Here is a 12,873-nt window from a genome sequence, read left to right as displayed (position 1 = left end):
TTTTGTCTGTGTATATTATGTGCTTGGTAGTCTGATCTAGGTAGGATATAAAATTAAAAATAAAACAATCTCCTAGAGAGAAAGTTGAATTATTGAGCCGTAATTTTGAATTGAGTTTTTTGGTGAACACACAAATAATTTAAGCATTGCACTCATGTTTTCTATGTCATTGGTGGCTCTCTGAGGAATTACAGCATCTCATAATTCAGACTTGTTTACTCCAAGGTTAACAGCACAGAAAGCAAACACCTTTTTATGCTTAAAATGTGTGGTTGCATATTAAAAGTGTTGGAGATGATATTCTTTCTTGTGTCTAGGTAAAAATCAAAACGGTTATTAGATGGATTTTACTCATTCTAAAATAGTTATCGTATGACAATTGCGCATACAATACAATTGGATACCATGGGAGCAGAAAGCTGTGAAACACAACTACAGTACAGTTTAAAAAAAAAACTGGTAGCACAAAAGTACAGCTGTCCTTTAGTATCCATGGGGAATTGGTTCCAGGACTCCACCATACCAAAATCCTGGGTTGCTCAGCTTCCTTATACAAAATAACATAGTATTTGCATATAAGCTACACACACCCTCCTATATACTTTAAATCTCTTCTAAAATTCTTACAATACCCGACACACTGTAAATGCTATGTAAATAGTTATACTGTATTGTTTAGGGAATAATTGAAAAAAATAAGTCTGTACATGGTCCATATAGACACAACCATCCTTTTAAAAATTTTTTTTTTTCATCCATCATTGGTTGAATCCACAGATGCAGAACCCACAGATATGGAAGGTCCACTGTATATATGTGTACACATATAAACATTTTTTAAAAAAAAAGCAATAATTGTAAAACAGCCTATAGACAACATTATAAACATAATAAAAATAATTAAGATGACAAAAGCTAGTACAGCTGTCAAAGTTAGAAAATAAGATTGGTATTATCAGGGTAGGATTTTTGGAGGAACCAACCTTAATCCAGGATTTTTTAAACTGAAGATGTTGGGGGCGGGGGTGGGGGGAGGGTGGCAGCAGAAATCTACTACTACTAGCACAACTCAATGATGGGAATTTCTAAAAGGATACAGGGGGAATCTCATGACCCAAGGGCAGGAATGTTGGTGGCCTCACATAGGATAGAACTAGGGACCAGAATGCCCATAGGAAGCACTCTTCCCCCTGCCCATGTCTCCTGCTCTCTGCTACAAGGGCTTTCTTTCTGCTTCCTGCTGAACGTAGTCAGCTTGGTGTGGTAGCCCAGGGTACGGACTCGAATCAGCTCCCCTGAGTCTGAAAGTCAGCTTCATCCCTTACTTGTTATCTTGTTCTGGGTAAGTTATTTAATCATTATGGCTTCATCTTTCTCATTTGTTAATGGAGCTTATCCTAAAGGCACCTACTTCATATGGTTGCTGTGAGCATGAAACGAATAGGCATTATTAATCTTTATTATCTGGAATTTTCCACATCAGAACTTTTCCAGAACATGAGTGTTAGGAGATATTATGCGAAATGTGTTGTTATGTGAACAAATTAAGTGTGGAAAACAGTGGGTTAAAGCTAGTTAACTAGGCATCTCAGCTGAAAGCCTGCTTGGAACTTAATTTGGGACCAAGGCAGGGCTAGTAAGGTGCTTCCTTTAGGAGAAATATTTAAACAGGAACCAAAAACTCAGTAACTAAGATAAATATTTTCATGTATTATTTTTTTTTTTTTAAATCAAGTGGGTAAGCTATAGCCTGAAGGCTGCCTGCCTTTTTTTATAAGTTAGGTTTTATTGGAATCAGGGCCAGGAGTAGGATGAGATTAGGAAGGAAGGGCTATGAAATATTGGATCTTCATTTCAATTTTAATATATTCATCATGGATTTTTTACACTGAATTTGATTTTTAACTAATATTCCATTAAATATTTTATCTTGATTACTGAATTTTTTGGCACCTGATTAAGTTTGGTGCCCAAGGTGAGGGCCTTACTCTCCTTGCCCTAGTCCTATCTGTATGATGTTCATTATGTATCAGCAAGTTTATAACATTTTACTACTTGCACGGGCCACATAACTCTTTGCTTCATGGGGTGTGCAGGGCCAGGGTTCAGCAGAAGACACCCAGGGAAACAGTAATTTCTAGGTGCCCAAGAATTGCTTGAGCACTTCTCTTCCTTCCCTCTGCCTTTGGTGTAAGGGTTCCTAGTTCCAATGTTAAAGGAATTTTAATAAAATAAAACTTGGCTGATCGAGAATTTTAAGCCCAGTAAGTTCCACCCTGAAATGTATTCATAATTAATTTGGTAGCCAGGGCAGAGCCAATCACAACTAGAGGACCCACATGGGGTACAGATGGTCTTATTCTAAATTGGAATTCATTTCCAACCTCATTTCAAGCACAGTGCAAGGCTTGAGCCTGATTTATCACACAAGTGAAAAGGGTAAAGCTGATTCTAACTAGATTAGGAAGAAATTACTCCAAAGCCAACTTCTATGGTCATTTAGAACCTCAAAGCTGAAAGGCTGACTAATTCAGTGGAATCTGTGGAAACATCCAGGCAGAATTTAAGCAAATGAACAGAATTTCAAACAGACACCCTTTCCCTATCCCAGTTTCCATTAAGACATCCCCCAGTCTTCATGTGAACCACAATAGAATTTATATCCCCTCTTTTAGGACTTATCATAGCTTCTCTTATTTTATAGCTATTTATCAAAAGGCCTGAATTTGAGTCCTGACTATACTTTTGGTATCTATGCCTCCTTAAGCAAGTCTGTAGCTTTGATTTCTCAAATGTAAAATACTATAGTGGTATCTGGGCATTGTACTATACTATATTGGAAACTGGATGTAATTTCTAGTTTTGGAAAGAAAAAAATGGATGTCCAAGTGCTATATTAAATTCTTACGCTATCCATAGATAATAGACAATTTAAACCTCAACTTTTTTGAATGATCCCTTAGATCAGAAATTACATTATTCAACAGCAATTATAATATTAGTGCTGATAGCTAACATTTACTCAGTATTTTGGGGGCTGGTACTACTCTGAGTATTGCACAGTTATGAACTCATTTATTTCTGTCAACGACTAAGGAAGGTGGTGCTAGTATTACCTCAGCTTTAGAGTTGAGAAAACTGTGCCTGACTGAAGAGGAAAGTGGAAGGAAAATCTTATTTACCACTTCGCTGGAATGTGATTTTTTACTTTGATGTTATTTTCATATCATAATAAGATATTTCCTATTGTTATAACAGACTCCAAGTCACAGCCCCCCACCTTGTAGCTGAGCCTTCTTGGGGGTCCCTCAGTAGTGTGAAGAGGCTGGGATCAAGTCTGTTTCTCCCACAAAAAATGTTAAGAGATGTTATGCCCCAAATGTCACCCATGAGCATTTTCCCTAAATATATAGAGTTCATACTTTGCCGACATTTTCCTCCCGTTGTTCTCCCAGTATTCCCAGAACAATCCCTTATACCATGAAAACACTGACATTCATTTTCTTCTCCTGAGCTGCTTCTTTGCTCTGTAAGTTACAGAAATGGCAGATGCCTTAAACTCCTCCTGCCTTTGATACTCATGTGCTATGGTGTTTGCCTTGAAAAGGCTGAAATTAACCTATTAATCAATCCTAAATTAACACAGATTTTTAAAAAATTCATAGTATTTAAAGAAGAAAAATCTCCAGTCCCTAACTACCATACTCCCTGGGGATAGATAGAATAGGCAAGAAGGCAAGGTGTGGGAGGGTGTTTTCCATAATAAAAGTCATATGGGGAGAGCTGTGAGAATCCAGAAAGACCCTTTGGCATTAAAAATAATTCAACGTCATACTGGCCTCTGGCTAAAACAGGTAAAAAGAAAGAACATGGATTTAGAAAATACTCTCCCCATGAGAACGCTTTCCCAGTTCTGCTTTACACTTAGACAAGAACCAGAGCAGGCATCCGTTAAAGCAATGATTTCTAGACAGTATATAAATGTAAGTCATGTGGAAGACTTTCTGATAATATTTTTATTTGGGCCACACCCCATATAGTGGTACGGTGTGTGAGGATAGGGCCTAGAGTTCTAGAGCTACATTTCCATTTCTGTATGCACGTGCGTTTGTGTGCAGGTCTAGAAAGAATGTGTGTGCAGTGAATCAGAGTATGGGCCTTGAGCCAGACTGCCAGTATGAGCTGCACGTCTCAGCTGTGTGACTACGGACAAGTTACTTAACCCCTCTAGGTCTCAGTTTTCCTCCTCTGCGAAAAAGGAAATGATACTACCAGGACTCACCTCATAAAATTGTGGTGAGGATTAAATGACTTAAGAGCTTGGAACAGTGCCTTGCACATAGGAGACACTATATAAGTGTTTATTGCAATTTTGATAACAATATAGTAACCATAATAATTATTCATGTCATTGAATATGTACGCACACATGAGAGAATGTGGACATGTCCAAGCTTGAAATATAAGCAGGGATCACTCAAGTCCATCCAGGAAAACAGAGTCACTTTCCTAGAGAGGCCAGAGAATTCCAGGCTGCCCCACAGTAGCCAGAGCCATGGAAGGGCTGTCCCTTTGGAGCTGAGACCATGTAAAAACAGCTAGGCAGACGGAGCAGGAGCTTAGGTATTAGTGGCTAGATCTTCCAGAGAAAGAAGAGGGAGAGGGTGAGCAGACATTTTTTTCACTCCCCCCTGCCCTCGTTATAAGGAGTGGATGTGAGAGCAAAGGGAAATTTGACCAGTACAATAATATTGAAACATTCTTTTCATGAAGATAAATCTGTGCATATGAGTTGTGTAAAGATAATTGTTCAATCACTCATCTAGATAGATAGACATCATATGGAATTTGAAGTAACTCTGCAGGGAACTTTGATTTGGACCACATAGAGAAGTGCTGAGGGAAAGAGAACCTATACACTTGACATCTACTGTGCTTGCGCATGAGTTAGCCCAGCCTGTTGGAGCAGACTGCACACGTGGTGCTATTGTTGAAGGAAGACTTGCTGCTGGTTTCTGTTGATGGAATACAGTCATGCCCTGTATAACGACATTTCAGTCAATGATGGACCACATATATGATGGTGGTCCCATGAGATTATAATATCATATTTTTACTGTACCTTTTCTATGTTTAGATACACAAATGCTTATTACCACTGTGTTATAATTGCCCACAGCCGTAGTCTGCAACTTTTTGGCACCAGAGACCAGTTTCATGGACGACAATTAATTTTTCCATGGATGGAGTGGGGCAGAGCTCAGGCAGTGATGCGTGCGATGGGGGCTGGCTGCAGCCTGGTTCCTAACAGGCCACAAAATGGTACTGGTCCGTGGCCCAGGGGTTGGGGACCGCAGGCCTACAGTATTCAGGACAGTAACACACTGTTCAGATTTGTAGTCTAAAAGCAATAGGCTATAACATGTAGCCTAGGTGTAAAGTAGGCTGTACCACCTAGGATTGTGTAAGTACACTTCATGATGTTCACATCGACGAAATCGCCTAAGGATGCATTTCTCAGAAAGCATCCGTGTTGTTAAACAATGTGTGACTGTATTATGTTTCAAAGCGCCTTAAAACAAATCTCTCTGCAAAAGCAAAGAGTCTTCTTGCACTAGGACCTCTACATCTATACACCAAGACCTCTACATCTATACTAAAACAAAACCTCCAAATAAAGGTGTTTTTTTTTCATACTCAAAACTTCCAGAATTATTTCTGTTAGGCATCACAATCAAAGTTAAGTAGCAGGGTAAGTAAGCCTTAGTGAGTCATTATGACCTGAAGGAAAGCATATATATATGGCATATATAGCATTTGCAGTTTGCAAGAGAAAGTTCCTAATAAATAAGAAATAAATGGACTTGGAAACTGCTGAGCAGGTTTTCAAAGGCAAAAACTCCAAGTGTTTTCAGCTAAATGTGTTTTGTGGCCTCACTGACCTTTCCATAAAAATATTGTTAAGAAATCATATTACTTGCAAATTATTAAAGAGGGGAAATAGTGTACACTGTAGCAATAATATTTAAGTATCTCTTATAAATAAAACAAAAGTTCAAATTTTAATTAGGATAGGTTAATACAAAGTATGTTGCAAAGAAAAAGGAAAAGCAATTTGTTCAATTATTTTCAAAGGGGAAAGGGAGTACAAAAATGTTGGAATTGAAGAACCTGTCAGAGAGAAGATATATGAAAACTTAAACTTTTTTGGCAATGCCTTCACAATACTTTCACTCCATCCTAAATTGCCTTGACCCATCATATTAGCCTTTCTTGTTTCCCTTAAAGTATGTTCCCATCTTGTTTTGACTCCATTTTGCTGAATTCAGCCTCCAAATAAAGTTCTTTCCACTTCCATCTCCTTCTGTGACATATATCCATGCTTTTATCTCCTTACTACTTAGCTTCTCTTGTCAATTTCATGAATTTTTCGTTTCTATTATTTTTCCTTATGCTTCATTTTTTAGTTCCAAAATATTGCACCCATTCCATAATTATGGTTTGGACTTGCTCAAGGAACCTAAGGGAAAAGAGGCAGTTTCGAGAGGATGTCCATATACAGGAACCCAAGAGTATCTGGGCAGCCATTCTTCTAAAGGGCATGAAGGCAGGTAGCTCTGAGGACCAGTCAAGTCTCTGTCCCTGCCACAGAGATACTGTGCGAACGACCTTCTTCAGATGTTTACTCAATTTTCACTTTCTCTTCTTTTTTATTTCTCTCACTATAACTTTTTTTTAGTATCACCATATTAAGGGGGTACAAATGTTTTTGTTACATGGATACATTGTATAATGCTGAAGTCAGGGCTTTCAGTGTGCTGGTCACCAGGACAGTGTTCATTGTACCTGCTAGGTAAGTTTTTACCCTCACACCCCACCCACTTCCTCCTTACTTAGTTCCAATAGCCTTTACATCTTTTTGTGCCCAGTGTACCCAATGTTTAGCTTCCACATATTAGTGAGGATATGTGGTGTTTGTTTTTCCAATCCTGAGATATTTCACTTAGGATAATGGTCTCCAGTTCCATCCAAGTTTCTATGAAATATATTATTTCATTCCTTTTTGTGGCTGAGTAGTATAGTATTCCATGGGGTGTGTGTGTGTGTGTGTGTGTGTATCCACTCATAAATTGATGGGAACTTAGGTTGATTTCACATCCTTGCAATTGTGAATTGTTCTGGGATAAACATTCAAGTGTAGGTATCTTCTTGATAAAATGATTTCTGTTCCTTGGGGTAGATACCCAGTAGTGGGATTTCTGGATCAAATGGTAGGTCTACTTTTAGTTCTTTGAGGAATCTCTGTACTGTTTTCCATAGAAGTTAGACTAGTTTGCAGTCCCACCAGCAGTGTGCAAGTGTTTCTTTTTCTTTGCATCCATGCCAACAGCTGTTTTTTTTTTGTTTGTTTGTTTGTTTATAATGGCCATTCTGACAAGGGTAAGATAGTATCTCATTGTGGTTTTCATTTGCATTTCCCTGATGATTACTGATGTTGAGCAAACTATACATTTGACAAAAGGACTAATATCCATATTCTACAAGGAACTCAATAAATCAGCAAGAAAAACAAATAGTCCCATTAAAAAGTGGGTAAACAACATGAACAGATGTTTTTCAAAACATATACAAATGGCCAAAAAAAAAATGCTCAATATCACTAATCATCAGGAAAATGAAAATTAAAACCACAATGATACAATGTGGATACACCCGGGAGGTCACTCTCCCCGGGCTCTGTTCAGGTGGCATAGAGGAGCATAGGGCTCTGCCCCGTGATGTACAGTCCCTTTCCACAACGTTGGAGATAAAACTGGGCTTTGTGTCTGCACCTGCATATTCCTACGACTTCTCAGAGTCCTGTGGACAATGACTGGGGAGACAAACCATGCAGGAGACAGCTTTTTAGAGAAAAAAAAAAAAAATCACAATGAGATACCACTTTACCCCTGCAAGAATGGTCATTATTAATAAGTAAAAAAGAAAAAAATAGATATTGACATGGATACAGTGAAAAGGGAACACCTACATACTGTTGGTGGGAATGTAAATTGGTACAACCTCTTTGGAGAATAGTATGGAGATTTCGCAAAGAACTAAAAGTGAATCAACCATTCGATCCAGCAACCCTACCACTGGATACCTACCCAAAAGAAAAGAAATCATTAAATCAAAAAGACACCTGTAATTTTGTTTATCACAGCACAATACACAATTGTAAAAATATGTAATCAACTGAATTGTCAATGATGAGTGGATTAAAAAAATGTGATGTATATATACATATACTGTGGAGTACTACTCAGCCATAAAACAGAATGAAATAACGTCTTTCACAGCAACTTGGGTGGAATTGGAGGCTATTACCCTAAGTGAAGTAATGCAGGAATGGGATACCAAACACCACATGTTCTCATTTATAAATGGGAGCTAAGCTATGAATACGCAGGGGCATACAGAGTGGTAAGATGGACATTGGAGATTCAGAAAAGGGGAGGATGGGGAGGGATGCAATATATCTACCAGATGCAATATAAACTATTTTTGTGTTGGGTCACTAAAAACCCAGACATTACCACTATACAATTCAGCCACGTAACCAAAAACCACTTGTATCCCTAAATCTATTGAAATATAATATTTTTAAAAAATAATGGGAGCTGCATTTTAGAAAGAAGGAAGTGAACTCAAATATAATCAAGCTCCATATTGCTCATATTTTATGGGTATAAACTAAAACCCAGGGAAAGGAATGGGACTGGCTCTAGCACTAATAGTGATGAACAGCATGACACTGAGGAACCACCCATGATATCTTTATCCTGAAGCAACACCTCTCCCAGTACTGGGAAGCCTGTGCCTTCGTAGGAAATGAGGTGATTTTGCCACAATCCCACACTCTCACACAGAGGCTATTGTAGTAGTTCAAAACGTTTTTAGGTGCGTTGTACTTCTTCCAGCCTTGCCCATCAGAAGATGCTTGAGTCAGAGTGGTACCTTGGTAAAGTCATTAATAGGTTGTTATTTAATCTTGAGTTTTGTCTTTTATTTTGTAAAAATGGAAAATAATTTTTAAAAAAACTGAAATTGAAGGCTATGGATAATTATTAAGAAAGGAGATAGAGGGCAGACAGAACTGAATACCTAAACTGAAGCATTCATGGAGTCACCTGTAAGACCATGCAACACTGGGGAGCAAGATGGCTGATATCAGGACAACGCAGACTCCCAAGCTAAGAATTCAAGTGAACTTAGAAAGAATGATTTTAGTTAAAGTGTTAAAATCATACTATAGTCCTAGCAATTTCATTTATTCAGCATAAATTTTTGAGGCATTGATCTAAGGGTTAAGGTGATGAGAACTACTAATGGCAATTAAGTCTTCTTGAGAATGACAACTGAATATAGATGCTCATTACTGAAAGAGCTTGCTTTGACCTCTCCTCTAAATCAAGAGTTTATTAAAACCATTGTTATTATGTCAATGAAAATGTACATCCAGCACAGACTTCACCATTTGAATGAAGTGGCAAGAACTAAAAAAGTACAAACATCTGATGATAGGAAAAATAGTAAAAAAGAGAAACACATTTTAATACAGATATCAAAAACTTTAAATTAATGAATGCCGACAAATATCAAAATCTGAAGTTTCTAATACTTGATTACACAAGATCATGATTGCTTTTCACTTGCTTCACATATATAAGCCTTAGTGTGCCAATTAGATTTGAATGAGCAAATTCAAAGACGGGTTTTGGTAAAGTTCTCCTCAAAAATAAGCAGACATTGGACATAGTAATGGTTAAAAATATTTTAGGCTGCATGTTATGTTCATATGAAGTTGCTAACTCAGAGCCTTAATCTTCTAGAAAGAAGTTAAGTATATAGTGCTTGCACATAGATGTTTTAGGGTTATTGATTACTTAGTGCAGAAAATAGAAGTGGAGGGTTTTTTTTTTTTTTTTTTTGGTTCTGCTTTGGGATTTTTGATACTTGACACAACTGATTTGTCTAGTTTAAGTCCCAGAACTATAGAGTATGGCTATATTAACAGAATAGAAATCAAAGAAAATTATTGCTAATGAGCCTATGGTAGATTTATCTTTTGCAGCCTCAACAAAATGGACATCAGAAGTAGAAGTGTATCTTAGTACACTGGAAAGACAAATTTCATATATAGTATTACCTTGATAGGAAATGATCTCTTCCATATTGAAAATTAATCATAATGTCACATTTTTACTTGAACAAGGTGGATAGCTTGTGTCAAATCTAATGTTAGCCACTACCACTGACAATTCAATACAAGGTCTGAAGCCAGACCCAAGATTCTCTGGCAATTGGATGTGAGGGATATTTTCACAGGAGATGTTGAGTCTAGGAAAAGGCAACATGAAACCATTTAATCATCATTTTCAACATTTCACAACTTTGGAGAGGTGAAGAAAAGCTGGAAATGTCCAGGAGAAGATCAGAAATCTAGAAGAAAACTCAACATTAGCTGGAAATAGTTAGTGCCACCTAGGCTGGAACTTATGATTTATGTGGGCAATGGATACGTAGGGATGGTGATTTCCATATCTTTTTTTTTTTTATAATTGTTGAAAGAGGATTTTTCCATAGCTACAGATAATTTCAGATATACTTTGAATCTGAAAAGATTGTTGTGGATCAAGCCACATTTTTGGATCAGTGCAAGAGAGGTGTCCAGCAGAACACGCTTGGGACAGAATGATGAACATTGGACTTGAAATTGGTTGGCAAATCTGCATTTCAGAGCAAATTTGAACAGCATACAATGTGAGATGCCAGCTAAGCAGAATTGCCAACAATATCTGCAGCATATTCTCTCAGGTTTAAAGAGATCACCTAAATGACACAAGGTGAACAGAAGCTATAGGTAGCCAATGAGCACTTTTGGCTAATTTTTGAGATGTTAATTTAATGATGTAATTGAAAATAAATTAATTGACATGACATTAACATTGGCATTAAGAGATTTACAAATGGGAAAGGCATGCCACTCTCCTTGAAAGAATTTGCATGTTGTACATTGTACATATTTCAATTATCTACTGCTGTTATGTCTAGCCTCCCAGAACTTAGTGGTTTTAAAAGCAATTTCCATTTGTTAGCTCACAAGTCCACAATTTGTACCAGGCTTTTTGGGGATAGATCATCTCTACTGCACATGGAATTGACTTAGGTAACTTATGCAGCTGTATTAGCTGGAAGCTTGCCTCGGACTGGAACTTCCAACATGGTTCACTCACTATCAGGTACCTCAGCAGGAATGGCAGGTGCTGGCTGTCATATCTCTTTCCCTCTCCCTCTTCATGTCTATAATAATTCTCTAAGCCTTTACATGTTAGCTGCATCCCAAGAGGGTAAAAGCCAAAGCTTCAAGTCCTCTTAAAACCTAGACCTGGAAGTTCTACAACACTACTAAGGCCAAAGAAAGTCCTGAGATTAAGAGGAGGGGAAATAGACCTTACCACTTGATGGAAGGAATATCTGGGCACTCAGGGATGAGAAGTAGTATTGGTAGCAATTTTTTGCAGACAATCTTCCGCACTGTATAGGTGAACTATGTGAATAAGGATGCATGACACAAAACATAAAAGATAAAACAAACCAAAAAAGCTAATATTTATTGAGCACCTATTTTGTTCCAGATAAATGGTCTCTATCAGTATGTATCTTACTAAATCCTAGGAAATAAATACAATTCAGAGAAATAAACATAGGCTTTGTAGATAAAGTCATATTTATTATGGAGATAAGAAGATTAAAAGTGTAATTAGACAGGGGAGAAGAAGGGAAGTTTATTCCAAGGTGGGAGAACAGCAGGAAAATGGCAAATTATAGGAGTTCAGGAAGAAGATTGGATGAGAGGGGGTGTGTGTGTGTCTGTGGGTGTGTGCTTAAGGGGTAAGGCAAAAAGTAAAACAAAAAAAAATTGTCATGGAATTAGTCCTGGGAGATGTGGCTGGGAAAACAGTATGGAAGCAGATGGTAAAATATATTAACCGTTGAGAACATTCTGGCCACCAGGCCCAATTGGATCTGTGATTTGGGCCATAAAGGTTGTTCCTCAGATTTTCAAATTCTCTTGAGGGTTGAGATCATGCTAGCATTTTCATTATTGTATCATCAGCCCTGGGTTCAATTTAACATACTAAATTTAAAAAGAAGCATATCCACACTTAAGTCCATGTCATTATGGCTTATGGGTATTCAGTTACATCATGGGTAGCAGTGGGTGTGTGGACACCTGTCTTTCCCCATCAAAACCTTTGCCCTCTGTGGCCCACTTATCTTTGACAGGAGTTCTGATTATAACAAAGACCCAGGCTCTACCTCTGGCATACTGCAAGCACTGAGTAATCATTTGCTGATGGACTGATAAGCTGTCTCCCCTCTGAGTCAGCATCTTCCACTGATTCTGTCTCCACTGCCAAATGAGATTACCTGAGGAGCCTGTAATTAACCCTATCATTCCCAAGGAGAAAACACAGGATGTCTAAATGCCTCATGTCAATGTTTGCCAGGGCACAAACTCCATTAACGTCACTTTCAGACAGTCAACCTTCAGATTCACAATTTAGAAACATTCCCTCAACATTCTGGGTGCCTGGGTGGATAGATACCATTTTGGAAATCATTCATCCTTCAGAGACGTGAATAATTGGCAGGCCTGGGCTGTAATGCTCTCATCAGATGCTAGAATGTTGCCAGGAATCAAATTTGTTGCATGTCAGCTGCTTTCCAACATCACTCTTTTCTATCTTACAGTGAGACACTTCCTGGGTTGCAGGGAAATAAAGAAACAGCAACATGCATGCTTGCCCGAAGAAAGTGATAAGACAT

The 12,873-nt window shown here is 37.9% G+C and overlaps 1 non-coding gene across 1 annotated transcript; it reads left to right on the top strand.

Annotated features, from left to right (window-relative positions):
- Window positions 1-7,698: 7,698 nt before the first annotated feature.
- Window positions 7,699-7,903, top strand: LOC138388907 (small nucleolar RNA SNORA73 family). The gene has a single exon (XR_011234363.1). It is a non-coding gene; the product is annotated as a small nucleolar RNA SNORA73 family (small nucleolar RNA).
- The last annotated feature ends 4,970 nt before the right edge of the window (window positions 7,904-12,873 follow it).

This window comes from Eulemur rufifrons, chromosome 7 (assembly GCF_041146395.1).
Source record: "Eulemur rufifrons isolate Redbay chromosome 7, OSU_ERuf_1, whole genome shotgun sequence".
NCBI lineage: Eukaryota > Metazoa > Chordata > Mammalia > Primates > Lemuridae > Eulemur > Eulemur rufifrons.
This window is presented reverse-complemented; position numbering and strand designations above follow the sequence as displayed.